Source organism: Opisthocomus hoazin, chromosome 7 (assembly GCF_030867145.1).
Source record: "Opisthocomus hoazin isolate bOpiHoa1 chromosome 7, bOpiHoa1.hap1, whole genome shotgun sequence".
Taxonomy (NCBI): domain Eukaryota; kingdom Metazoa; phylum Chordata; class Aves; order Opisthocomiformes; family Opisthocomidae; genus Opisthocomus; species Opisthocomus hoazin.
The window spans coordinates 39,546,218-39,573,801 of NC_134420.1; the positions used below are offsets into that span (position 1 = coordinate 39,546,218).

Below are 27,584 nucleotides of genomic sequence, written 5' to 3' on the forward strand. Positions count from 1 at the left end.
TCAAGTGCCGCAATTGGAGCTCTGTCATTAGAAAAGAAACATTTGGGGGTCTGGGAAACAAAGCAGGAATACGAGGAAGGTAATTATCCTAACAGTCGACTCTGGGAGCGCAGGAAGTGGTGCTCTGTGGTGCGAATGCTGCTCCTCGCAGCCCCGGTCTGAAATGAGACATTTCCACTAGATAAAATAAGTTTTAATATTATTTTTAATCATGCAAATGTTTCAAACACTCCTCCATCTATTCATTAGAGCAGAAGTGGTTATTTAGTTTTTTAATAGGAGCACTTACAAACAATCCAAGTGTAATAACCAGCAGCATAAAATTATCAGCGATTTAGCCGATGCTGAACTTCTCACTTGTCAAACAGTGCAGATTGTTTATTTCTCCTTTTTCTTAGCTCTTAGGTAAATTTCACTGCTTGGTAGCATCTCACGCCAGACAAAGAGCAGGGAAGGGATGAAAAAGCATGAAGCATTGCAAGGCCAACACAATTTCTTGTCTGCGAATGAAAGTCAGGGTTGTAAGCTAAGTGGGAAACGCTGGCTGGGAGCTGTCTCGAAACCCTGCAAGGAAAAACATCAGGGATCAGAAAGCCCGTTCCAAAGACGAGTGAAAGGTTGTTGATGAATTACTTTGTGCGTGTTTTAATTACCCTATCATCCTGAGATTTTTGTGTATTGATCTGAACAGTAGTAATAAAGTGCTTTCCTCCCCTCACTCCCTTCTGAGCATTAGAGCTTTGTCTATTAGGTATGCTTCTAAGGAGAGAAATTACTCATCTTCCAGACTAGCACGAGAGAGGGGGAAAAAAATACAAATGGGCGGGCATGATCTCTTCTGCTATTCAATATGTTTAAGTCTAAATTGTTCATATAATTATTCCAGCGTGTATTTTCTTCTAGGCTGCAGCCAGGCAGAAAAATTTAAAACATGAGAAACTGGACAGTGCTAATGTGAAGAAAAATGTAGTTAAATGTTACATTCCATTCACTGTCGTTTACCAATAGTTATGTATCATACTAAAATTAAAGGAAAATATTAGCCTGAAAGTCAATGTATTAGTGGGATTTACAATAACCAATATTTGAATAACCCTGAAAAAAAAAAACCCCTGAAATGAGCATTACTAACAACTTGATCAAGAATGGCTACGGGCAAAGGTGACTGGGAAGAATACCTGAGAATAATTTTCACAAGGTATTTTTTGTGAGCTCTTCAGGGATCCTCTGTAATTTAAAAGTTAACTACTCACTTTAAGTGTTAACTGGTATAAATCATGACAATAAAAGATACCGATAACAACCTTTATTAGATAATGGCAAAAGAAGAAGAAGGAAAAAAAAGTAGCTTCTCAACAGCACTGAAAGGAAAGCACTTTGAACCTCATATTACATGCAGATAAACTTGGACACTCCTTTGAGCCTCAGCTCCTTGAGGATCTTGCTTACACTGAGAATTTGGCTCAGCTTAAAACTGCAAATTCTCTCATCAGAGCACAAAGCAAGACACTAGCAAACTTGAAAATGAAGTCTCTCTGTCCAACTTTTCACTCAGTCACCGGGAAGAGCTGCCTGACATCTCCTCATTTCCCTGTCCTTGCAAACAGGGCTGCCAAACTACCGCCGAGGCTCGTGAGATGAGCAGGTAAGCAGAGACCAGTGGGGCCCCCACGAAGCTCTTGCGTGAAGGATGGAGCACTTGTATGAGCCATGGGATTCCAAATCCCATCTTTACCCAATAATAATTAATAATTAATTAATACTTAACACCCATCTAGTGCTTTACAAGCATTAACTAATTAAGCTAATTCACCCAAGGTCAGTCCTTTGTACTCTCACAATACCCGAGATCTTTTTGATCATACACCCTAAAGAGTAAAAACAGTATATCAGTAATGTTAGTTTTAGCCTAACATTATTTGGCAATTTTGATCATTAGGGATAGAATTAATCAAATATCTACTGTGTCCCATTTTTGCATTTTATCTTCCATTCTGCATTTACTATTTTTATCTTTATTAATAGCTACTGCTCAGTGGCCTTAAAGAATTTCACCATTCAACAGAAACTTTTCTTTCCAGAGACTTATGCTAATTAGTACCTTGTTTGTGGCTTCAGTGTGATTTATGAGCTACTCTGAGCCCTGAATAACAAAATATCAGGCTGTCTCCATAACTGCCTATTAATTTGTTTATCTTTCTATCTGCCTACCTATCTGATGAAATTTAAAACAGTGCAGTAACTTTGAGAACAGTGACACTAATGCAGCGTTAGATTAAAAGAATGTTACTTTATACAGGCGTAAATGTGATTTAGAGGCACTGAGAGGAAGCTATATACTTAACATGATTCTTGGCCAGTGAAGACAGGCTGATCCCACTCATTTTGGGATTGCTAATTTGCAGTTAATTAGGAAGATTGATTCTGTTCTCTGATGCATAGGCCCAACCCTAAATGCATTTTTCCGGTTTCCGTGGTACCATGCTAGTTATCATTGTCATGGTGCAAGTATAACTGAACGACACAGTCCTTCATAAAACATAATACTTGGGGAGTTTGGGAAAGAAAACCTAGTACCCATTAGCAAACATTTTTCTAGTTTACTCTGTAGATTAAAATCTAGTGCCATCTGCATTTAAAACAACTTTCAAATTACATTCCTTTGAGAAGGTTTATTGCAATTAGCAAATAAAACCAGAGAGTTGATTCAATTCTCAACGAAAATAACACAATTTTGGAGTTTGAAGGAAATAAAATATTGACATTTTGCTTGAAGGAACTTGTATCCTTAAATAAATGCAGTGGGCATGGCATACTTAAGCTTGTACCTTTTATAGAAGCTAACATTTATTTTCAATGTGTTATCTCTTGAGGAGATTCTTTCCCTGTACTCTCAAAATACAAGCTGGTATGAACGGATCTGGGGGAGGAGTGAAGACGTTGGAATAATCCGCAGCTAGTGTGGGCTAGCAGTAAGCTACTGCTCCCTTGGAGAGGGTGAAAGCCGGGGGAGAGCTGTACCTCAGGAGGGAGTCTCGGGGCACCGTGTCTTGTGGGGCTGTCCTGGCCCTGTGCAGCTCACACCAGGCAGGTGTAAAGACAGAATCTGTTCTCCTCACTCTGTGCAATTCATTGAATGAACGGGGCTTCAAAGGGAGTGTTTTGGATGTGTCTATATCCTCGCGCTTGAAAACAGTTCACGAAAAGTACAGCTAGTAAGTTGGGCCTTTTTGACATCTTGCCTGATTTCAAACTGGTCGTTTTTCCTAAGTTTGGGTTTCAATACAGCTGTAGGTATCAGACCTGTGAGCCTTTGCAAAGATAAACCAGAACAAGTCTTGCTGTGCCCGTCACACCAGACCGTGTCTGGCTGCAATGGTCTTCCCAGCCGGTCCTCTTCCTCTGCATCAGCACTGTCCCTTGCCATTCCACACGGCTGCTACGAGCACACATCATCCCATCTCTGTCCTACCAAAGCTATAGGTACACTGGGGTATTCTACGGTCAGACAATTTTTCTGGAAAGACTGCTTTAATAAAAGCACACTTCCTAGCAATTTTGCACCAGATAATCTGCCCCAGGTTATCTGCCACGGGAGTACTACGCTAGTGATTCATAAATAAATAAATTCCTTCATTTATCACTTTACAGACAACCAGGAAACTTTGCAAAACAAGTCTACGGAAAATTCCTAGGTACTGCTCTAAAACAGCAAAATGAGGTGTGTCATGTCAGTCTGGAAAAGCACAGATACACTAAACCCGAGAACCTATAGAAGGCCAGAGGCATTTTGTTATCCATTTGGGAAAAGAAAGAGATAAGGAGGATTGAGATACTTGTTGTAGAATAGTTCCCAGACTCAGTAATTTTCCTTTCAAAATTTCAGTGTCACTGTGTTCACCATCTTTCTCTTATCCCTTACCCTTTCAATTGTGCAGTCCTCAGTGCTCACAATCCTGTAAGCCGCCGGTTGCAAATAAAATGAAAAATAGCAAATATCAAAATAACCACAAGATGTAAGCATACAGGGTAGCAAGAGCAGGCAGTGGACACACATCTCGGTCAGCCCCATCAGCTCCTTCAAAATACACGTGTGGCTTGTTGTCAGTAGAGGTGGTTGCAGCCCAGACGGATCAGGATCAAAGCAAGTGCTTTCCTAGTTCAAAGCCAAATTTGTGTCTTTGCTGGCTCATTTGAATTTTTCATCCAGACTTTCATGGCTTCCTTGTGTGCTTGTAATTACCACATATTTAAAACCTGACAATCCCTTCATATGGGCCAAATTCTTTTCTCAGATTGTGCTTGTGCTCTACACAGGGGTCCAAGAAAAGATATACATATGCTCTCTACAGTACAAACTTTGGGCCTAAATTTGATCCATAAAAATGTGAACAGAAAAAATAGGCAAGTTTAGAGTGCACACTTCACAGACAGGAAAATAAAGTAATTCAGAAGGTTCTGAATAGTATCCTCGGGGCCTGATACGTACTTCTAGGGTCTCCAGTAGACGTTAGGATAAGTAGATAGTTGCTTATTTTCCCTTTGAACAGTAGATCAGCCCAAATCTGCCTAGCAGAAGAATTAAGCAGAAGATTAATTAATCTTGTATTAATATTTCCAGAGGACATGTTGCAGGTTTTCTCCTGGTTTGAATACCAAAGCTCTGATCTCCACGTGTGTGCTCCTAAGTCCTGCTTAGGGCTTAGCTGCCATTGATTTCCATGACCAAGATGACGAGCACCTTCGCAACTTTCCAGCAACACAAAAGGAGCGTGAAGTGGCAGCTCCAGTTTTCTCCGGAGTGGGGAAATTCCCCGTAAGTGCAGAGTCAGTGAATCCAAGACTCACACCACCCACACCCACATATTCTGGCTACACTCTGTTTGTGGGTGACTCCTTGGTGGCGCAGATCAGATAGCAGGGTTTAGAGCTGGCAGTGGGAAGTTTTAAACCTCGTGTGGAGAAAAAAAGACCTGACCTAAAGATCATGGGGCCATAATCACGTTTTGCTTGCTTTCTACGCTCTTCTTAGGGGATGCAGAAAGGGACCATAGAGAAGCAGAAAATTGGAAAATACTTACAGAAGTAAAGGCATCAGAAGGATCTGCTTCCGATTTGAACCTTCTGTGATGCGTGTTTTTTATTGTCATCATTAACTCCTCCTCAACCACACAGTCAACAGGAGAACTGCCAGCCTTCCCCAGCTTCTCCATTCCCATACTTCTGGAGGTCCCCTCCACCTCTTAGCAGCCAGTTAAATTCTCTTACACATCAGCTCATCCCTTTCCTCTGACTCCTGGTTTCCTCTTTGCCCCATTTTATTTCCCCTTTCCTCCCAGGTCTCCCAGCCTAATCCATGACCACCTCTGAGTAGAGTCAGCAGCCCAACTCGGCCGTAGTGACTCCCATTATCCCTCGCTTCCCTCTGCATGTTTTTAAATCTTTTCCTGACCTCTGGTAGGCCTTCCTACCTCGGATAATCCCACTGAGGGGTGCTAGCTAGCCTGGGAGGCTCTCCTGGGCTTGCATCAGCCTGCTACATTCAAATCTCATGCTCTGAGGCTTCCTCAGGTCAGACACATTCTGCAATGAATCTGACCTGGGGAAGCCCTGAAGCGCAAGATATTTGAAAGGAGGATCAGTCTGAGGTTTGAAGTGGAGAAGGGGGGCGGTGGGGTGTGTGTGTGAGATTCATGTTCAGACCAGTTCTTATTGTTTCTGAACCAGTTTTTCCACTGCTCGCTAACCATCACAGGTACCCAAACCACATTTCCTAAGCTATTCAGCGGGTCAAATTACTTGTTATAGAGGTGGAAGTAAGAAATAGGGGGGTTTTTCCCATTGTTTTCCCTAAAAAGTAATTTATAAAGGTGTGCGTGGACATATGCGTGTAAGTGCAGTGAAGCATTTAGAGATTACAACCATTCCCTGAATGAAAATGGATAAATATAAATGTTTAGCGTGTTTGCTTAAAATGTGAAAGAAAGTAATATTGATTAGGGCTGTGTGTTTGTTTACACCATTTTGGTAGTGTTAAGACGTCTGGCTATAATTACCAGGACCTGTCCCACCTGTCAAAGAGCAACTGGGTTTTTTCACCATTGTCTGCCAGCAGTAAATCTCTGGGTCCACATGGGCCTCACACAAATGAAAAAAAAAAAAGAATAGTTTCTAAAATATGCAGTTCATTATGAAAACCATGTGCTTCCTAAAGCTTTTTGGTTGTCATTACTCTGCCATATTTTATTATTCGTAGAATTTCGGTATGAAAGTAACCAGGTGTGATATAATTATTTTTTACGTTTAAAACAAAAACTAACAAACATGCTTTCCTTAGAATCATGACAGAAAATAGTTGCATTGCCTGAATCAGTTCTTTAAAAAAGGAAACTCATTCTATAAATAGTTCTCTTATACAGCTATGCCTAAAATAGGACTAACTCTATCCAGTATCCCAATTACATAATACAGTATATTAAAATAAGTCTCCATTAATGTTACATTGCAGAGGGTTTGGAGTCCAGGAACAACCTTGCAATAGGGACAGAGTGACCTTTTAAAAAGAAAAATGAAATGAAATACACTTTCATTTTCCAGAAATATGCATGAAAGTAAAAACTTGACAGCATGGAAGAACATAAGCAAATATATCTTTTTATTTGAAGATAAAAAGAAGCAGGGGCTAGATAGGGAAAGGAAAAAACCTGTGAAAAAAACGGATGATGCAGTTTTTACGAATAAGCAGCTTAATGTATCTTGGCACCCACAGTAAGCCTTGTAGGAGCTCAAAGTGCCTCAGGCAATCTGTGAGCAGAATAGCAATTTTATTACTTTGTCATTAAACCAATTTCACAGCAGTATTGTTTGTTAATGAGCAGCGGCAAACGAGCGAAGATGTCACACACTGGAATAGCAGTGAGATTTGTGACCCAAGCTCAGAGCACTAAGATGGAAAGACCATGGCTATAAAAAAGGAAATACTTTGGGATGAAATGCAAAGTCTATACAGCAGAGCTTGTGTTTATGAGCTACCATTTTGCTAAGAGCTGTGAGAGAAATAAAGGTCTGGAAATATGCAGTTAAAACAGGGCCTATAAAATTAAAACCAAATTAAAGTATAGCAGAGGATTACTACACAGGCTGTACTCTACAAAATATATTTTAAGTGATGAGGTGAAATCTAAATCAGTTTTGTTTGAATTTAGTTGGTATTTATAAAATTCAATAAAGCAATGCCAAATTCAAAACCAAGGCAGCAGCCCCAGTCCTGTGGTCTCTGATCTATAAGCTTCACTTTGAAGACATTCGACTCACCAGTACTTAATTAGCGACTTGTTCTCTCTTCATGAGCAAAGATAATGTATAGGTTCGTACAGGAATATAAATACTGAGCAGACATCTTCAGTCTCCCTGCATACATGCGCGCATACACACACACGCATGCACGGACGCACCCTGATTCTGTGCTAAACAGTGAATCAGAATCACCTAGCAAAGACAGATTACATGAAGCTGAACTGCATCATTTGATGGGACTTTTTTTTTTCTTCTTCTTTTTTTTTTTTTTTTTTTTTTTTTTTGAGCCAGGGCTGATCTTACAAAGAGATTGGGAGACAGCCTTGAGGGATACAAGAAACAGTGCCAAGCAGGCACATTACTGAATCCCTGCAAGGCATCCCGAGGTGAGTTTGCTGCCTGAGCTGTCTTTCCGTGTTTATACACAGGGAAAACTAGTTCAAGCAATGCAGTAAGTGGATCAGCATGACTGACTTAAAGGAAGAGGGGAAAATTAGCCCACCATTTTGCTCCATTTGCACTAGAGATGGGGAAATAGTTTTGCTGTCAGGACTTGCTTCTGAGCCACCTCGTTTCTTTCCTGTAATAAAGCCCCACCCCATTTGTTTCTATTGCAATCACATTATTTAGCATAATTATCCTCTTAAAAATATCTAGATCGCTACGAACGCTTCCGTTCTTTTGGCTGTTTGCTACCCCACCCAGGAGGATTTCGGCACAGTGACTACCGCACATCTGCGGAATGCTGTAAGGGCTCTGGCGAAAGAACAAATTCCGCGGATTTGTGTGTGTCTGCGTGCCTGTGTGGATCTCACTCCCAGTTTCTCACTGTCTGCGCGCGTAGCCAATGTGAGCAATGTATTTCACTTCAGCTCCCGAGCACGCTGACCTCTCTATCCACTGATTAATATTTTTAGATGCTTGGTTTCATAGCTTGGTAACTCGTGCATGTTTTCCGCTGTTTAACCAGGCGGGTGAAGGGGCCGCTGCAGGACACGCTCGCTCGCTGCGGAGCGGCAGGCGGTGCTCGCCGTGCCGGGAGCTCGGCTCAAGGCTGTGTGCTGCCTGACACGGCAAGACCCCCAGACAAATCACTGGCTGGGTCGACGGCAGTTGGCAGCCATTCAGAACTGGTCCTCTGCCAGCAGCATTACTAGATAGCCAGACAGATCAATCCACTTTTACATTCCCGCCATTATTTATAGCACACTGTATATCTGCTCTTGCTTATGAACTAATGATTAGCAAATACAGCACACATAAAACATAAGCATTCGTCCTGTGGAAGGCTTTCTGTTGCTGATATTGCAGATAGTTTTACAGGTCACAGAGCCTTAAAAAGGATTTAAAGGGCATGTCTTGTGTAACATTTGTTCCTTTGAAAATGATGCTCCCTTCCTATTTTTGTGTAATTGAAGAGGATAGAAAGGTTTACTTGCTGCTTATGTTTCACTGAATTCTTGCATTTCCCCCTTCTCCTACAGACTTCTGAGGAAAACACGTAGGAAGAGAGGCTTGCACAGTATTATTTGTTATTTAAGAACTGTAATTGTATGCACCACTTAGGCTTTTCTTTTCAAAAAGATCTATCAGATTGGTAAAAACAAAACAACAAAAAAATATCCATTAACCCTGCTTATACTTTAGAAGAAGTCAAAGCAACTGTAGCTTCGTAAACTGTAGGGAAATTCACATGATTTGAAAATTGGTGTGAAAATACCATGCCTTTACCAGACTCTCATGGCTGTTAAAATGCTAGTTATAGTATTAATTGCTTCAGTTACATTTCTGAGCTAGAATATGAAAGGTCAGCCCAGACCTAAGGCCCCAGTTCCAAAACAGCATAGATCTACTGAATTTTTTAAATCTAGATACGATCCATACTTACTGGCCAAATTAGTCCCTGGCACAAACACAGCAAAGTAAGCGGGTCTGCACAATTTAAAGATTTTTAGCCGATCACTGCTACTGGTCTTATCATAAGATGCTCTGAGGTTGCAATGCTTATGCTTATTACACTGAACATTATTTCCCCGGGGAGTTCTCAACAAGGTGGGAAACACACTCTCACCTCTCTGAAATGAAATTCAAGTCTACTGCAGCATGCAAGCTTTCAAAACTTTCAAAACCTGCTTACTCTGGGCTGCATGAACTCAAGGTGTTTTGCTGGCTGGAGAAATGTGGTACTATAAGGAAATCTGGTGACTTGGCTTCCTAAACAGATAGTTAGCTGATACTTTTGTCTGGGATGGGGTGTGGGGAACACAACGTCAATATATTCTTAAGAAGTTGTCCCTTTTCCTTTTGGCAAGAAGTGCACCAAAACAGCCTTCTTTGTAGCCCCAACTCCCTTAGTGCCGCTCAGGTGCTCAAACTGAGGTACCCTGGCAGTGTGGGGCTATGATAGGTGCTTTCCAGGACGCTGAGACATGTTATCGAATAGCAAAAATTAACATTAAAATAGTAATCAGCATAAGTAAACCAAAGTGATTTACATCAAGTGAAAATCTGGCCCAATGGAAAAGTAAAGGTAGAATGAGCTTTTCCTACCACTTAGCATCAAAAACAAGGGAAGGGGAAGAAGAGCAGTGCTTGAAGAACATAAGATCCCTAAACACGCTCTGGTAAAATTTTTCTGCTCAGCAAGAGGTGACTAAAGCTGATTTGTGAATGTTTGGTGCCTTGTGTGATCACCTCCCCACTCAATGTGTACAAAAGCCCACAATACCTATTAAAGAAGTATTTTATACTCCTTTTGTGTTAACTGGTGTATGTACCCAAGAAGTGGGTCAATGAAGAATCAAGAATGCTGGCTTGGCAAAAATCTTCCAAAGTCAGAACTTTCAAAGAGTCGTGTCTAGCGACTAATATACAAAAGTGAACCACCCGGAGTTACAGACCTTTCTACAGCTGTTTGAAAACTCAGCTGTCTTCCTTTTTTTGTTATTTGGAGGATAAAATTGGAATGGTGGGCTCATTACGTCAATGTTACTAATGATAAAAGAGCAATTTCCAGGTGAAACTGAGCACTGGGAGAAATTAAAAGATTTTAGAAAATGAGTCCTGCTGATCCCCTGAAGGTCTCATTGCTCAGAACTGTGGGGTAAACTTGGGAAAAAGCCAGTCATTCAGTCCCAGATAGGACCTTTTCTCAGTTGCTTCTTGTACATTTAGCTTTATTTCTGATGCCTCATTTCTCAGACTTCACTCTCTTTCTGGATGAAAAGTAGACGCCATCTTCCTCATAGATACCTTGGGTGTTTTTCCTGAGGTGAATCATTAGTCTAACATTTCTTAATAAACTTCACGATGAATGTCTACGGCCTTAATTAAAATGAGCTAAAATAATTTTATTTAGAACCAAAAATTTTCACTCTTTCTGAATATCCCATTGCTAAGTTTAATCAAAGGCCACTGATACAAAGGACAAAATAGTCTGATCAGTTAAAAGCCCGAGATGACTGTTGGTTGACTTGTTCAGGAACAAACACTCTCAGAACCCATTCTTCAGATGAGGCCCAACTCCATTAGGCTGTCATAGCACCTGCCTAACTCTCAGTCATGTTAATGAAGATATCCATGTACTTACAGACAGGCACACGCTTAAGTAAACTGCTAAATCAGGGAGAGCAAGTCTCAACAGTCTTTGGCACATCGAGGTTCTGGAGGGTCATGTTTGCATAAAAGCAGTTCTGAGGAGGAGCTTTATTGCTCAGCCACACGACTTAATGTTTATTTTTACATGTCAAAACTCCCACTTAAAAGTAAAATTTTGTTTCTCTCCAAAAACAGAGACAAACCCAGAAGCAGTGGTTTGAGCACCAGTTTGGCTATAACATTTCCTTCAGTTTTGAAATATGACATGATGGCAACGCAAAATTAAAGATAAGTCCAGAATCACTCTAGGAACCTGGGCTAAGGTTTATTTTTTCTGCTGAAACCCAATATTATATTAGTTTTATGTGATTATGTTCACTGCAAATATTTCCTACAACTTTACTCATAAATTTCTGGTTTTCCTTTTTCTGAGAACTAGTCAAGAACACTTAATTTGCAGACTTCTTAGTCATAATACAGCAGCTCCTAGAAGATCCAGCTGAGACGCAAAGTAATAGTGGGTCAATTTCAAATGACCGTCACATGCTTTTATAAATACCACAAAGCACACGTCTGTTTTCAGTACATGGGACAGCTTTGGAAATCTGTCCCCTAAATTATTCAGTCACCTGACAAGGTTGTAACAGTCTGCACAGCCCTTCTGACAATAAGTATTAGCAGTGAAGTCAGCAAGCGGGTTTACCATGTGAACAGTGTACAGTTACCGGACTGTAACACTGAGATGGAGCTGTGTGCTTCCACAGACGTGGAAAAACATTAAGTAATTAAACACTTAAGTAATAAAGGTAAGCTGGTGAAAAACTGCAAAAGCTATGTTTTGAACTCTCATACTAATATATTATTGTGTTATATGACAATATATTACAGAGCAAGATAAAAATACATTAAAAAAGCATTAAAATATGTTAGGCAGAAAAGCATAAAAATAACATAAAAACATTTTCAAGAAATCTTTTTCTCCTAAATATAAATGTTAAATTTGTTGCTTTATTCTCTGACTTCCCCAGAGGATCACATTGGGGCACCATGTAGGTAATGTCAGTGAGGCAGTGGTTGAGGGCTGGCAGATTTTCAAAGTGGTTTCATTCCTTTAGTCTCTCCTTCAGATTGTCCATGTTCCTGTTCCAAAGCCTGTTGAAGTGAATCGGATTTTTTCCACAGATTTCAATTGTGAATTTTGAATCAGTTCTCTAATCAGTTCTCAAAGCTTGAGAAGTGGGCCTGCATGAACCTCACGAGGTTCAACAAGGCCAAGTGCAAGGTCCTGCACCCGGGTCGGGACAAGCCCCGGTATCAATACAGGCTGGGGCACGAAGGGATTGAGAGCAGCCCTGAGGAGAAGGACTTGGGGGTACTAGTGGATGAAAAGCTCGACATGATCTGGCAGTGTGCGCTCGCAGCCCAGAAAGCCAGCCATATCTTGGGCTGCATCAAAAGCAGCCTGGCCAAAGGAGGTGATTCTGCCCCTCTGCTCTGCTCTGGTGAGACTCCACCCGGAGTCCTGCATCCAGCTCTGGAGCCCTCAGCACAGCAAAGACACAGACCTGTTGGAGTGGGTCCACAGGAGGGCCACAAAAATGATCTGAGGGACGGAGCACCTCTCCTATGAGGACAGGCTGAGAGAGTTGGGGTTGTTCAGCCTGGAGAAGAGAAGGCTGCGGGGAGACCTGATAGCAGCCTTTCAGTACCTGAAAGGGGCCTACAGGAAAGATGGGGAAAATCTTTTTAGCAAGGCCTGTTGTGATAGCATAAAGAGTAATGGTTTTAAACTAAGAGAGGGTAGATTTAGACTAGATATAAGGAAGAAATTCTTTACAGTGAGGGTGGTGAAACACTGGAACAGGTTGCCCAGAGCAGTGGTAGATGCCCCGTCCCTGGAAACATTCCAGGCCAGGTTGAACAGGGCTCTGAGCAACCTGGTCTAGTTGAAGATGTGCCTGCTCACTGCGGGGAGTTGGGCTAGATGACCTCTAAAGGTCCCTTCCAACCCAAAGCATTCTGTGATTCTATGAAATAGCGCTTGCAATAAGTTACTCAAACAGCATTTGCAGGACAATACCTAGAGATGTGGCAGAGTTTTCTGAAAACTGGGAAGGAAAGGACACTTGTTGCAAGGTTGAAGGACCATAGGAATTTCTGTTCATCTCTTCCTTTCTTCATCTGTCATGACATGGAGAGAATAGCAGATGACTGCACATACCTGCTGTAACACCTGTAACACCACAGAGGTTTTTACAGTCCTCAGTAATCTTCACCAGCAGGTGAAATCACAGACAGACATCTGTAAGCCATACTACAAAACATGTACCTGATATAGGTATTTTATGCTGACCTCAGGGCACAAATTTTGTGACTGTATACTCCAGTAAATTTGGGGCATGTGAATTGTCTCCAGTGTATTTGGCGACTTTACCAATTACCAGTTTAAATGAACTGTGGTACAGTAGTAATGCAGGGTATACCACCATGGAAACAATACGTATTTGCACAGACTCCCCTCCAGCAATGCCCCTATCCATGTTTTCTTGATGCTTGGTCCCTAATGGTCTACTCTGACCCTGACTTCGCACAGCAACTTACTTCCAAGAAACAGTCATGTAAGAGGATGCAAGCTACCTGAAACATGAGTTGTACCAGTGGAAACACAGTACTCATTGCTTGCATTGGCATGCTCAGAAAAGGGCACCAAGACTCTTGTCTTCATCCACTGCAAAACAGGGAAATAGCACCAGTGTCAAACAAATCAGAAGGGGTTCTGGCATACATGCTTCCCTTCTGCAGTGAATCTCCGGGTTAAGGAAAACAGCATGCATACAAAATAGTGATTATTTTAAACAATGTGTTTATTTGTAATCTTTGAATCTATAAAATAGATTTATTTAAAGGAAAATGAAAATTGACACATTGATGTTTACTACTTGTATCTTTCCTTCAGGGCCTTATACTGACTGGGCCTGCAATTTACATCCTGTAAAATATGATATAAAATTTTGGGAGATACTGGTCTTGTGACACTCCTGCTTGTCCCAAACTAAATAAAGAGAAACTCTGTAGATGTTGAAAGGCTTACCATAGTGCAAGACCAGGGAAAATCGGACTTACTACTCCTACGACAGGCCTAGAACTTGGTCCCTGAAAACAGCTGGATCCTGACACTTCAGCTCACTTCCACCTCGTGTTCTTTTGTTGGCCTCTGACAGGTTGCTTCTCTCACTGGAAGCCAAAGTGGACTGACTTTGCTCTTCCCCTCCATAGTGTCCACTTCATCAGACAGCTGATGGGATCCGTTTTCCTATTGAGCCACCTGTTACAAAGAATTTCAAGTTTATTTGCTTATGAAATGTATTTAAAAGAAATCCATGAAAATAGGCCTGGATTAAAACTAAGTAGAGCCAAGACGAAGCAAAATGCACAGAAGTGTACGTATTTCCTCATCATAAGCAGATAAAAATAGTTGTTTTTCCTGCTCCCACAGTTTCTTCTTTTTAAACCAGGGACTATAATAACTCCTATTCAAACATGATAGAGAAGATACCACATGTTACTGTGCTGTGGTTTGAAGTTGTGCTTCCTTAACACAAAATGTGGGTTTGCCCATAAATGTATTCAAAAAACAGCCAAACACTTCAGGTGTCCCACTCTTCCATGCACACTGTAGGAGCACGGTAAGTTCTTCCTTTCTCCGTACATTATGCCGTCCCACTTTCAGTGGCTGATTTTTTATTCTTCTTTCTGATTGCTGGGTTGGATTTCTTTTTGCTGTCTGCAAAGGTAAAGGATTCTTTCTTGGGATTTTTTTTTTAACCCTTCTCTTTCCTCCGCCTTTTCTGAGGAAGTATTTCATATACCAAAACTTTTGCAATTTCAGCCCCGAGTTCTAGTCCAGTTCGTATCAGTACTTGCTAAAAGTCAACTACCAGCATTTGTTCTGTGGCTTGTGAGAGGTGAATTGGTGGGTCTTGGAATACACATCATACAGTCAGAATTAATTGGCATCCTCTTTGGTAGTCCCTTAAGAGAGACTGGTAACTGAGTGGGTCCTGAAATTGAAAACATCTATTTTTTACTTAGAAATTAAATGTATGAAATCAAAAGCACAGAATGAGGACAACATTCTTTTTGTAGATTTTCCAAAAGCACTAAATCCACACTTGGAGGAGAAGATAAAGATCATAAGAAAAAAAACCCTACACCACAATCATCAATTAAACACTCAAAAATAAAGAAAAAAGAGAAAAAGAAAAAAATTCATCCAATTCAAATGGTGAGGTAAAGTGCTCTTTTATGTTCCATTGCACGTCCTGCAGGAACAATAACATTCTTCTGAGAATCAAAACTGAAATACAGGCATTTTTAGCTCACAGGAAAATATGTGTTTTGATCGAACATTTATATGAGATTAGAATTCTTAAATATTGGGCTAATTATACCACATAACAAAAAAAATCTTGGAAAGACTTCTGAAAAGTTATATGTGAATAACAGTTGCCGAACAAATTGTAAACCAGACTCTAGTAATTGTAGCTAGTGCAATCAGGCGCTCAGCCATCATCAGAAATTCAGTCAGAGGAAAGTAAATCCTGTGCGGTGCAGAGGCATGGATATATTAGTATCTAGATATTTTTGCACCCTTCATTGTCAAATTGTCTCAAAAACAATAGAAAATTTATCGTGACAACATAAGGAAAATGGGAGGTGAGATGGGGAAGGAATAATTATTAATGTCATTAACCGATAGGAAGCTGAGCATCAGGTAGGCTAAGGGTTTGATTATTAGTAAAACTGTAGGAATAGCATGGAATATGTCTCAGAGGCATAGCAAAAGCAGAGTTTCCTACTTTGCCCTTGCTCATTACGGTGATATGTATTCATTACTGACCACTATCTGCTATAGGTTGCTATCATTTCAGTGCTGGTAGTTTCCCTGGCTTGAAGGAGGTGTGGGTGGAAAAGGAGTCAATTCTAAACTGCACTCACTCCTACTTTTTCTTTACTTGCTTGCTTCTGAAAGAGCAAGTCTTATACCATCTCACTTCTTTTCATAATCAGAGTCATTGTCTACAGTTAATTGGTTTATACATGTTAATAAAGAGGATATGTGACAGATTCAGAAACCAGACACAGTTCACTCAAACCCAAATTCCTACTTAATTCCATAGTCCATCCTTCCTTTGTATTGCCGCCAATGAAAAGTAAAATAAGCATCCATCCTTCTCTTTACAGGTTCACTACGGTGAATATGAGTTTCTGTCCCCTAGGATTTTGTGTCGCATGTTTGCACTATCCAGTTTACAGGCTGTTATTTTTGTCACTGGTGGGACCTCCATTGGTAGATTATCCCCTACTCTTGCTGAAGGATGATGATGATGATGTATTGGGTCTTTCCTCTTTGCAACTACCATGATACTACAATGAGCAAGTATTCACTTCACACTTCTCTTCCTGATAATTTATTGTTATAGATCCGTGGTTTCCTTTTAATGTCTGGTTCATTAGATGGTATAAATGTGTGCAGCATTTTTAGCTGTGGTTGACGAAAGCAGGGCATGTCGAGGTTAAGGTTTATTACGACTGTCATGTTCAGGAATGGAGAGCTACAATATACTGTTTCTGCTCTGAGTCTCTGCACGTAACTCCAATTGACACTGGAGTTACGCATTTGCCTGAAAGCTGTTTATTGCCCTGTGAGTACTCGCTGTTTCTATGGGTGATCAGGACAGAACAGATCTGAGTACCAATTATTTCAAACCTCCCTGAAACTTTCTGTGAAGCTGGGTTAAAGAAATGGTGGCATAGTACTGAGGAATGTAAAACCCAACAGATAATAGCTTTGTCCCTAAAACCACACACACACAGACATTACTTTAAGAATATTCAACAGTGTCATTTATTATGTAGAGGGCACTATACAGTTGCCCTCCCCTGACACTAGCAATACAAGTGCTTCATGAGGGAATAAACCCCTGAAAGCTTGGTTGCAATTTACTTCTTTACTTCCTGCACATAGTAACAATGATAGTCGAAAAGCATTTTAAAATTCATAAATATGTAAGTAGCCATTATCAAGTGGAAAACATATGTCTGACTATAGGACCTGATCCACTACTCAGTTACTCCAATTTTAAACTAATGCAGCTCCACGGTAATCAGTGATGCTGCTGGTGTGCAACTCAAGTAGCATAAGGCAAATAAGGCTTTTAGTACATGTAAGGGTCATTTTGCTTAAAACGAAGGCCACCATTTTCCTTGTGTGTTTATTTTGGGTGCCTTAATCCAAATGCCCAGCAAAAGAGGCACTCAGCATAACTGGATACTTTTAAAACCTGTTTGTATTGTGACTGACAAAAAGCTGAGAATATTTAGCTACATACTCCTTTTGCAGGGGGAAAAAACCCATGCTGCGTGTTTTTTCTTCCTTTTTGTGGAGCAGAAATTTGAAAGTAACCAAATTTAGCTGCTCAGTAAGTTAATAAGACCATGATTTCAGCTGGAATTCGTTGTGATGGTTAAGATGAAACTTCATAGATTGGTTAATGGGAAGCGAACAGGATGATCTTTACATGTTCATAAATGCAAACAGTTTAAGACCAGAAGGAGGCTGTTAGAGCCTTCAGTCTGAGGTATTTTCTCTTCACCTTCACCCAAATCCTCTCCGCGCTGAGCAGACTTGAGCTTGGCTGAAGCTGTTTTGTTTCTTTTAAAAAAAGGCATCCCATCTCAATTTTTCTGAGAAGTGTTGACTCCTAAAGTGTTAATCATTGCACTGTGTATTAGCAAAGCAAGCGTGGAAAGCAGAATCAGTAAGACACAATGCTAGGTTTGTATAAAACCAACAATTCTCCCTGCTGCCCCCCCACTCCTGCGTAAACGTAGCACCATAGCCTAGGGGATGAACAGCAGAGTAACAGGAGGTTCTGGTGTTGTTTGCGCCCTTCTAATAGCTAAGCTTTTTGTGGAGGGTCCGCTGTGGAATTTCAAAGACAATAAGCAAACTTGCACCAGACAAAGTTGCATTCCTTTACATTTTAGATGTGAGAGATAAAACAGATACAGTGCCGTTCAATCCTTTATCAAGGTGACAGAACTCCAAACAGCTTTGATGCTGTCTATTGCAAACCTCAGGAGGATTTGAGTAGGAAACAAAATCTGATTAGTTTGTTTGACTCGGCTTTCTAACTACATGCATTCAGAAAGGGCTTCTGTACAATTCTCTTCTCCTCTCTTTATTGTGTGGTTTGCTTTGTTTGCTTGAGTTTAAAACTGCCATTATGTGAAAGTGTTGCAAGTATAAATAATTTAGAAGGTGACTCTGTGGGGATACTAATAATAAGTCCCTGCTTTTTCTAATAGCCACTCATTATGGTTCTGAGAACTAGTATTCCATAGAAATGATTACACAACATCACTGTATCATGGATACTGTGGATGTTGACAATGAAATAAATTTGACATTATTTAATTAAGTGCATTTTCCTTCTCAAAAATGTCCTTTTTATTTATGACTTGCACCACTGCTTTAAATTCTCTAAAAGTACCCAAAGGCTTCTTGAGCAGACAGATGGATGGACAGACAGATACATCCATCTGGTTTTATCTGTCTTAAGTGTTTGGATGTAATACCTTTCCCCAATAAAGAGCCACAATGATACAATTATCTAACAATGCACAATTACTTCTAAGGGAAATCTAATCAGTTAATAGATGTTAATAAAGACAAATGTATAAAGGTAATAAGTGTGTCAAACTCAAAGACTCCTATTCTGTTCACTCGTTTAAAGGAAAGAAAAAGCTTTTAATGGGGCTTCTCTTACTTTTACCCCATCATTTTATAAATTGCTTTGCCAACCCTTCATAGCAAATAGTAATTTTAAGTAGGCCAACTTCAGGCTCAGGTTGTGTGCACTTGGTTGTAATAATAGTGTAGCTGCCCTTTCAGGAGTCAGTAAGTCCAACAGTTCAGTCTTTTTTTTTGGTCTTTTTTTATATTTTTTGTTTAGTCTCCAGTAAATGAATGGGTGCTGTCAGTCTGAATGGCTGTTGCTTAGAGAAATCAAGCTCTTTATCGTGCTAACTTCATCCTGGGGTCTTTTGGAAAGTCATAGGGCAGGCAGGCACTGTTTAAAGCAGTCATAAGTAAAAGCCTACTCAGTGCTCTGCACACAACAAACAGTGAGGATTAAACAATTCATGAGATGTAGTGGCCACCCTCTCACACAGACGCATACTATTTCAGCACTTGGATCTTTGGACTACATGATGGAAAAAGATACCGAATATAGATAATCATAAACTGTTCAAAGCTACCTTTTATTTTAAATAAACATTGCAGAGCTTCATCAGAACCATATTCACATCTTCTGTTTCAAAGCGTTGTGATGAATCTCAGGGCAAACTGTTGAGATGTTAAAGGATGCATAGTCCATTCAAACAAAACAGAACACAAAAACTGGGAGCAAAGTATACTTATCATTTTAAAATACTGTGAAAAGCTTCACACTAATGACTATAAGAGAGTTAAAATTACTGATAAGATGGAACAAGCCACAGCGCAGCTACTGCAGAGATTGCTTGGCTAACAAACTATTACAATAAACAGAGCATTGTTTAAAAGAAGTTTGTGTTTTAGATAGCATCATTTTATATAGATGGGTTTAGAAGCTGGCAAACAAAACAGACAGTGAACCCAGAGCAACTTTACTCTCTCAGACATTCTTAAATACAAGTCTTACTCCTCTATACTCCCCTAGGACTCCTCACACATTTATTCCCACTGCCGACAAGCCACATGCGTTTCCTAGTGCTGCTCTGTCTCTCACATCTCTAGTGTCTGCCTCTCTTCCTATTTCCACCTTAACAGTATGGCTCTTCGGCTTCTGCCTTCGCCTTCTCTCACCTTGACTGTTGTAGTCCCCTCCTCTCAGGACTCCAAGTCCCACTTCTGCATCCCGGCCCCTAATGTGCCAAATGCTGATGCTTCCTTCTCACGCACGCATCAGAATCACCTCCTACTTTAGGCACTTCAGCAGCCTTCTACCACCCTTTTCTGGATCAATTTCAAAATGGTCTTTTTTAAAACAATGTCAAAGCCTACTTAAACATAGATGTCTTTTTTTTTCATATTCTCTCTGCTCTCTAATGCTCCCCTCCCCTCAGTTCTGCCATCTCAGTTGAAAAATCCTTCTTCTCTACCATAGCTACCATGTAAAGAGCCTTTCTGTATTTAAAGCGCCTTTCTGTATCATTGGCTAGCCATATATTTTCTCCTTTGCCTGTACATACCTCTTAATTTCTCTCCATGGAAACTGGTTTGGGACTGAGTTCATGAGGAAGATTAATACTGTATGGCATGCTTAAGCAGTTATTGTAGAACTCTGCTGTATTGGAAAACCAGAGCATGATCTAAATAGCACTTGGGATAAATCTGGCAGAAGGATGGAATGGATTTTTTCAGTCCAGATGCAAAACTTGCCCACAAAAATTTTCACTTACCAGTGTTTCACCTGTATTTAGTACATCTGAAAAGGAAGCATAGACACCAGTCTTAGCTGCACATGTTTGCATCAAATTTGTCCTAGCAACGAGGTACTTGGTACTGTGAGCTTTTTGTTTCAGGATGTGGAATTTGACATTATGTCATTTTCATATGTGTTGTTTTGTCGACCCTAGTTTCTTGCACCAAAGGAAGACCAGTCCTTTAGATACATCACTCTTGTTTGACTGTGAACACATAGTATCAGGCATCAAAAATTAGGAAGCTAATTGGACCACTCATCTCAGCAGAATTGATTGCTGGTTAAGGGACACAGATAAAATACAGCTGCATTTTTCAATGCAGGCTTCTGTCAAAATCCATTTAGAGTGCTAAATTTTTCTTCGGCTATTGACCACTGTATTTGTTTGTATTTATTTCACTGACTCACACAGCTAATGCATTTCCTGATATGTCTCCGACAGCTCAGGTGAGACACCACAGGCTATGCTGTCTCAGGCTAGAATTTACTAGGATTAAAGCAGATGTGGCATTACTAGGGTCTGCTAAGCCTCCTGTGATTTATAAAGATATAAAGTATATATTTTACGATTATGATGATGCTAAAAATTTTGTGGATGATAATATAGTCACATTGGAAAGACTGAATATAACAACTGGGGAAGAATCAAGAAAAGGAAATGGAAACTAACTCTACTAGTTCATCTGAATGGGCGTATGCATTTGTTGCTTTTATAATTTTGTTCTACATGGATGCAAGTTTACATGTATAAAGGCATATTTGATTTCTAAAATAGTTAAATATTACAGGATTTTCACTATCAAAATAAAAATGTGTATTGTTCCTAGGAATACACACATCATTGACAATTTTAATAATGCAAAGTGAAAACAAAGAATAACTTTCCCTCTTCTAACTACTGATTTATCTTCCTATGTTTTCTTCAGTTTGGACACTGAATTAGAATGAAAACATTCGTTTTGTTCTATCTATGGCTAATTTCTCATGAAATTTATTTTCAAATTCTTATGCACACAAGCACAATGCTGAACTACTTTGCTTGAAGATGTTGCCTGTGAATTTGGGGCATTTTTTTCTCTTTTCACAGGCTTTTTTTGTCTTACATAACGTTTTTATTGACCTTAAATTTTGTATTTCTTTCAAAGGTTGGTTAAAGATGTCCTAAAATTTGGCTTTAACTTCTTATGAAAGCTTATAAACCAGTTAAACCACAATAAAAGATCTGTGTAGCATATTTTAAAATATATTTCCTCATTAATATATAGGTATGTATAGGTATGTGTATCATTTAAACTGCATGTGAGTGTCAAGCACAAACCTTGCAATCTTAAGCTAATCTTCATCTTTAGCCATCATTGAATTTTTGAGCATCACCACCTAGCTGCTGCCCAGTCCAGAGATGCCTAAAATCTTTTGGTCCACATATACTTGTTTCCATTGGTAGGAATGCACAGAACTGCCTAGAATGGGATATAGTTGACAAACTTGGAACTGGAAGCCTAGCAGTACTGAAAAGTGAGATATTGCCCTGCTCATGGTTATGTTATACAGAAAGGATCTCCAGGATAGAGGAGTAGGAACACAAATACATATATGGTGATGAACAGACAGTAGCGTGTTCCAGAGTGACACACGGCTTTCAACACAAAAACAGCTCTGCCTCCATATATCTCCCCAGGGGCCAAATCCAGCCAAAGTTTTTGTCATACATCAGCCATACGAAGATTTACACAAAAGAGGCAAATGGGGTAGAGGGAGTGCTATGCTCAATGGCTCATTGGCTAGAAAATTCACTTGTTAAATAGGATATATGTTTGCAGGTCTTCTCTTCGTCTTGATTTAAACCAATGTCTTAACTGTTCCAAGCGAGTTGAGTTTCCCAATCAATGGGCTATTGAACATAATGCCCCATCTTTACTCTTCTTCACTACCATGCCTTTCCTGTTCTCCTGACTGCCAGTTCTGCTGTGTATGTAACGACTAGTCAGTAGAACAAAATTAAATCAGAACAAGGGCTTGACTGTACAGCCTCTTGGTTAGGGCTCCAACTTCAGATGCATGAGAGTTAAGTGCTGGTTAATTATGACTTTATAATTGCTTACTTCGGGTGGAACATCTTCAGAATGAGAACTGAAAGGGCTTTGTTCACTGTACTGAACACCCTGGTGATTCAGATATTCTTTTAGGATGGGATGGACCTATGCTCAAGTCTCCATTCCAAATCAAGCAGGACAAGGAGGCAAAACTTGATCTCCTTCTTTCCAGATAAAGAATCAAATAATTATGGTGTCAGCTAAAAAGGAAAGAGATCTTTATCTGTGTTGTTATAAGAAAGAACAGACTTGTCCTAAGATGTTTGTCTCACTGAAAGGATCTGTAGGAATCCTGACTGGACAGTGTCTTCCTCTAACTCCGAGACAGAGTGTGCTTACAGCAGAAAGTAACTCACTCTCAGGATACGCATGTACACAGGAGCAAAAATGATGATGGAATGGGGTGTTAAAAAGTAGAAATCTATATGCCTAAAGAACTTGGGCACTTTCAGTGTTTAGTGAGGTGTTCTTTTTGTTTGGGTTTTTTTTACAAAAAAATGTGGTTAGGTATCTAAGTCCACCTTCTGGTGATACCTGGAACATCTAACCAGAGACAGGAATTTCCTTGGGAGCAGATCATCTGCAACTTAGGCACTAGTATCAACATCCTTTTGCTAATACTGCCTTCTAACTCAGAATTTCACTGAGCATTTGGACTGGCTTTACAGGGCCTATGAGTATTTTGATAATAGGGCTTGGTCTTTTTGAAAATGTTCCTTATACACCGGGTTCTTTACTAGATCAGGCTGAAGTGATCAACATTGTTGGATACGGCCCTGCAATTACCAGTTTTGTGGGCTCAGATGCAGGTTTATACACATATTCTTAGATGCCTTCAACCCTACGCAGTGCAGTAACAATCAGTGAAATTCTCCTGGAAATTAAGCCTCAACACCCTACCAGTCAGAACAGTCAGAGTTAATATTGAAATCCATCAGCAACCAGTTATTAAAATTATGTAAGATCACACACAGAGTTTCCAAACCGCTCTCATAAAGAAAGATAAATATTAGATAGGTTATGTAGATTGGGGTTCATTTCATAAGCGGTATCTCAATTGTATGCAAAATATAGGATAGTGGAACACATTACAGAACTGGACAGTTTTCATTGAAGAAATATGTGCTCAGTTTGTTTCTTTTTGTGACATGATTTAATTTCCACATGAGATACTTAAGTGGCAGTGACTACATTAAGGGAGACTTCTCCAGCTACCCATCCTTTAGCAGCAGAGAGAAAAATACATTAATAGCCCCCTCTTTAGCTGGGGAAGCCAACAACAACCAAAACGTGGTGCACTTGAGCACAGGTTCCTCCAAGGCTCTGCTCTGCCCAAAAGCCAGCTGAGTACTGAAATCAGGGGAACCCAAACTTCAAGTGCTTCAGAAAGCACAAACCTTCCCAGTGGCAGTCCTTAGCTTGTTCAGAAGAATGAAAACAGCAGAGAAAAAAGAAATGGTGCAACATTCCACGTATACGTCCTCAAACATAGCATATCTGTCTATCTAGGACCCCCGCAGAGCAGCAGCAGGCTTTATCGCTCACTTGCCAGCCGTACTTCGCAATTATCTGTGGTGAGCCAGCAAGGTGGGCTGGGGAGCAAGAGCTGAGCCCTGCGGGAGGTGAAGCACTGGTCAGAAAGCATGGGAGCCTGGCATATGGAGCGATAGGCTGAGGAAATGGCTTCACAGAGGTTTTTAAATTTTTCGATTCCATGATTCCAAACCAGTTCGGCTTACGGGAACTAAGACACAAGGATACATGAAACACATGCATATACTAACAAACTCTCAAAAATATTTTTAGAGCATTTTCCTCTGATGCCTGTGGGATACACAGAACACAAAATGGGATGAGACAGAGTAAAAGCTTCACCAGTATGACACTGGGAAGATCTGTATAGTTACGTCTTCGTTGTAGCACACTTGAATAATATAACTTTCCCACACTTGCACTGCTAATGCCTTCAGTCACTGTGGAGCACATATTCCATAACATGGCAGGCTGCAAGTCTCATGGTGTCTGTGGTGTTGACACATCTTTAGCTACTAAGCTATTAAACCCTCTGGTTTGATAAAGTCTTGCCACTGGTATTCAAATAATTAAAGGGAAAAAAACTAATGTGATTCTGCATCTACAGAGAAAAAGAAGATTAACATAAGCAGAATCTCCAGTAACCAGACAGTGCAAAGAGCAAAACACAAGGGACACCAGTGTGTAGGTATGACTTACTGAGAGGTGATTAGGTGTATCTGGATAAGAGCTATAACATGGGGTGGGGTGTGCGATGTGTTTATACACAGTGTATTATTTATGCCCATTACTTCTAATTGCCTAACTAGTTCTCTTTCTTCTCACGTATACTTTAGTACTCACCAACCAGAGAAAGATGTCTACAGCTAAATATCTGCCAATTATTCTGGACTTTTGCTTAATATTCTATTGTTCTACTGACAGCACAGTCTTTAATATATCATTTTATACTATCCTATACATCATCATTTTCCTGCCTCCCTTAGGGCTCTGGCTGTAATAGTTCTTATTTATTTCCACAAGCTAACATATATGCAAAAGATCTTGTAGTCATGATGTCCCGTCCCCCCCCCTCACCTCTTCCCATCCTTGTTTTTTGTAATCCTTTTTGTCTGCTTTTACAATTACAGTACAAGGAAGTGTGAACACAGCATGTGCGTAGTCACATCCCAGGGTCAAATACACAGATTGCTGTGTGGTTCCCTTCCCTGTCCGTAAACACACAAGACACTCCTCTCCCGCTCTGCCGCGTTACACTGCAGCCTTTTCTTGTGGCCTGTAGATTTCTTTTTTTAGCTAATAAACTCGAGAACAGATTGGAAAGGCAATAAAGGAAAGCTCCCTCACTATTCTAAGGGGTGAGCCAGGAGTTTAACAGCCCGTGTAGTGACTGATCCCCTCACAGGATCTGCTCAGCACCTTCTGAGTCCAAGAGAACTGAACTCTGGGCTGGCAGTGCCGCGGTCTGGTTAGTTGCATCAAACGCTATTTCTTACCGCGTACTTGTTTTGCAAAATTCTTTTTTGGGGAAGAATCTGTAACAGCATAAGCTGGAGGTGGCTGTGACTATATCACTGACTCTGAAACAGAACAAGCATCTTTAGGCAGTAGTTCTCAAACTTTCAGCAGTGTGTTTCTATAAATGTATTTTGGCTGTGTTTTTTTTAAAGTGGGCTCTTCGGCTCCAATTTCCTGAGGTCCGCTGGTTGACAGGTAGAAAAATACATAGTTTTTTCCTTCAGATTTTAGTAACAATGAAAAAGTGTACAAGCTTCATGGTCAAGACAGGACAGTGGGTACAAAAGCATTGTTATCTTAAGGCAAAATTTACTGTCAGGGAAAACGGAACATTCCTTCTGAACTCACGAACTGGTAGTGCATGTGCAGGTTGGTTGTAGATGGTTGCTACAATAAGGCTTCTTTCATACAGGTGTGTTTATGCCCCAGGCTTGCTGGCCACAGTCCATTCCATTTACAGAAGCTGAATTAAACAATAACTACCGCATTGCAAAAAGAAGAAGGAAAAAAAAAAAAAAAGGTGAGCGTCAAAGGAGATGCCTGAGAGCTTGGTTAGGGCCAAGAAAAACCCTGTTGCAGTTGTCAGAGCTTGTTGATGTTGCAGAGAACGGCACTTTTTTTTTTTTTTCTGCTGGATTTTGTGGTTCTGCCTTAGGAAAGAAAGTAAAATAGAACGGAAGAACAAAGTCCTACTCTATAAATCAGCAGCTGCTCCTTGCCAGATCAAAGGAGTGACATTTTTGCTCCTGGACTACTTGTCCACTTTAGGTGCTTGACAGACAGCTAACAGCTGGCCTGTTACATAGTATAGGAGACTTGGGCTACATCTTCTTCAGAGCAGATGACAAGCTAATCAGAGATACCCACAGCACAGGACATGCGAGTGCACCTTGATCTCTTCAAACGTACCCAGCACATAATTGCTGAACACCTTTATGCATATTTGGCAAGTTGCTGCCTAGGTAGTTTCCACCGAAAAGTAAGAAGGGGAATTAATGCCTTAATCGAATTTGATCGGGGAAGTTAAACTGATGTTAAATTTGTTGACAACTCTCCTTTTCGGGTCAGTTTTGAATTGCCTAAAAAATTTAATATGAAACAGGTAAAAAGATGTGTAAAATACTTCAACGTGGTATTATTCGACAACTGCACTTAAAAAAAAAAACACACAAACCTTCTAAAAAGTTTTTGGAAAAAAGTTACCTGATGTGAGGCCCCTCCACGCCTGCGTGAGAAGCTCGACAGGCCGATGGTGCTTTCCAGGCTGCCGACCCTCACGAGTTCTCAAAATCTTTTCCTATGAGTTCAAGATCATAAATTAACGCGCCTTTAAATGCAGGAGTTAAGATTTGATAGGAGATCTGTTATCTACCTTCGACATGAACGCCCCACTGCCAGCAAACCAAAGTGCGTGCCGGATCGGCTAGAGCTGCGTTTGGCGTCCCCGCAAGACGCACGCACACGAAGCCGGAGGTTCAGTGCCAGCAGTGCAACACCCGGGCGCCATGCCGCTCCCGGCTGGCTCCCACCCGCCGTGCGCCCGGCGCAGGGTGACGGTGCCCGCTGCAGGCCGCGCCGGCGGCTCTGCCTCTCGCCTGCCAGCCGCCGAGGGCTGCGGCCGGACGCCGGCCCGCCTCCCCCCTGCCTCTCCGGCGGCTGCCGAAGACCGTTTCTGCGGAGGGCGATAGGCAGCCGGGCGTGGCTAACCTGCTGCCGCCCGCGGAAGAGCAGCCGCGCCGGCTCCCGCCCGGCTCCCGGGGACGGGGCTCGGCGGGCGCGGCGGGGGAGGCCTGGGCCCACCGCAGCCCCCCGGCCCGGCCCGGCCCGGCAGCGGCGCTCTGGCCCCCCCTCACGGCGCCCCGCCGCACAGCGGGAGGCCGCACACTGGGGCCGCCGGAGCGGGGAGCGGCGGCGCGGCTGTTGCCGGCGCTGCCGGGCGCCGGCCCCAAGCGCTGGCTGGCTGCGGCCCGGGTGTTGGGCCCGCACGGCCCCGGGCCGGCGGGGAGGCCGACGG

The 27,584-nt window shown here is 41.2% G+C and overlaps 1 protein-coding gene and 1 long non-coding RNA gene across 6 annotated transcripts in view; one reads left to right on the forward strand and one right to left on the reverse strand.

Moving 5' to 3' along the window:
* MEIS2 (Meis homeobox 2) overlaps nt 1-27,584 on the forward strand; it is a 174,716-nt gene that overhangs the window by 133,115 nt on the left and 14,017 nt on the right. The window lies entirely within an intron of this gene.
* LOC142361852 (uncharacterized) lies at nt 485-27,027 on the reverse strand. The gene is made up of 3 exons (XR_012764469.1): nt 26,943-27,027; nt 26,774-26,867; nt 485-564 (listed from the first exon to the last, which is right to left on the reverse strand). It is a non-coding gene; the product is annotated as an uncharacterized LOC142361852 (long non-coding RNA).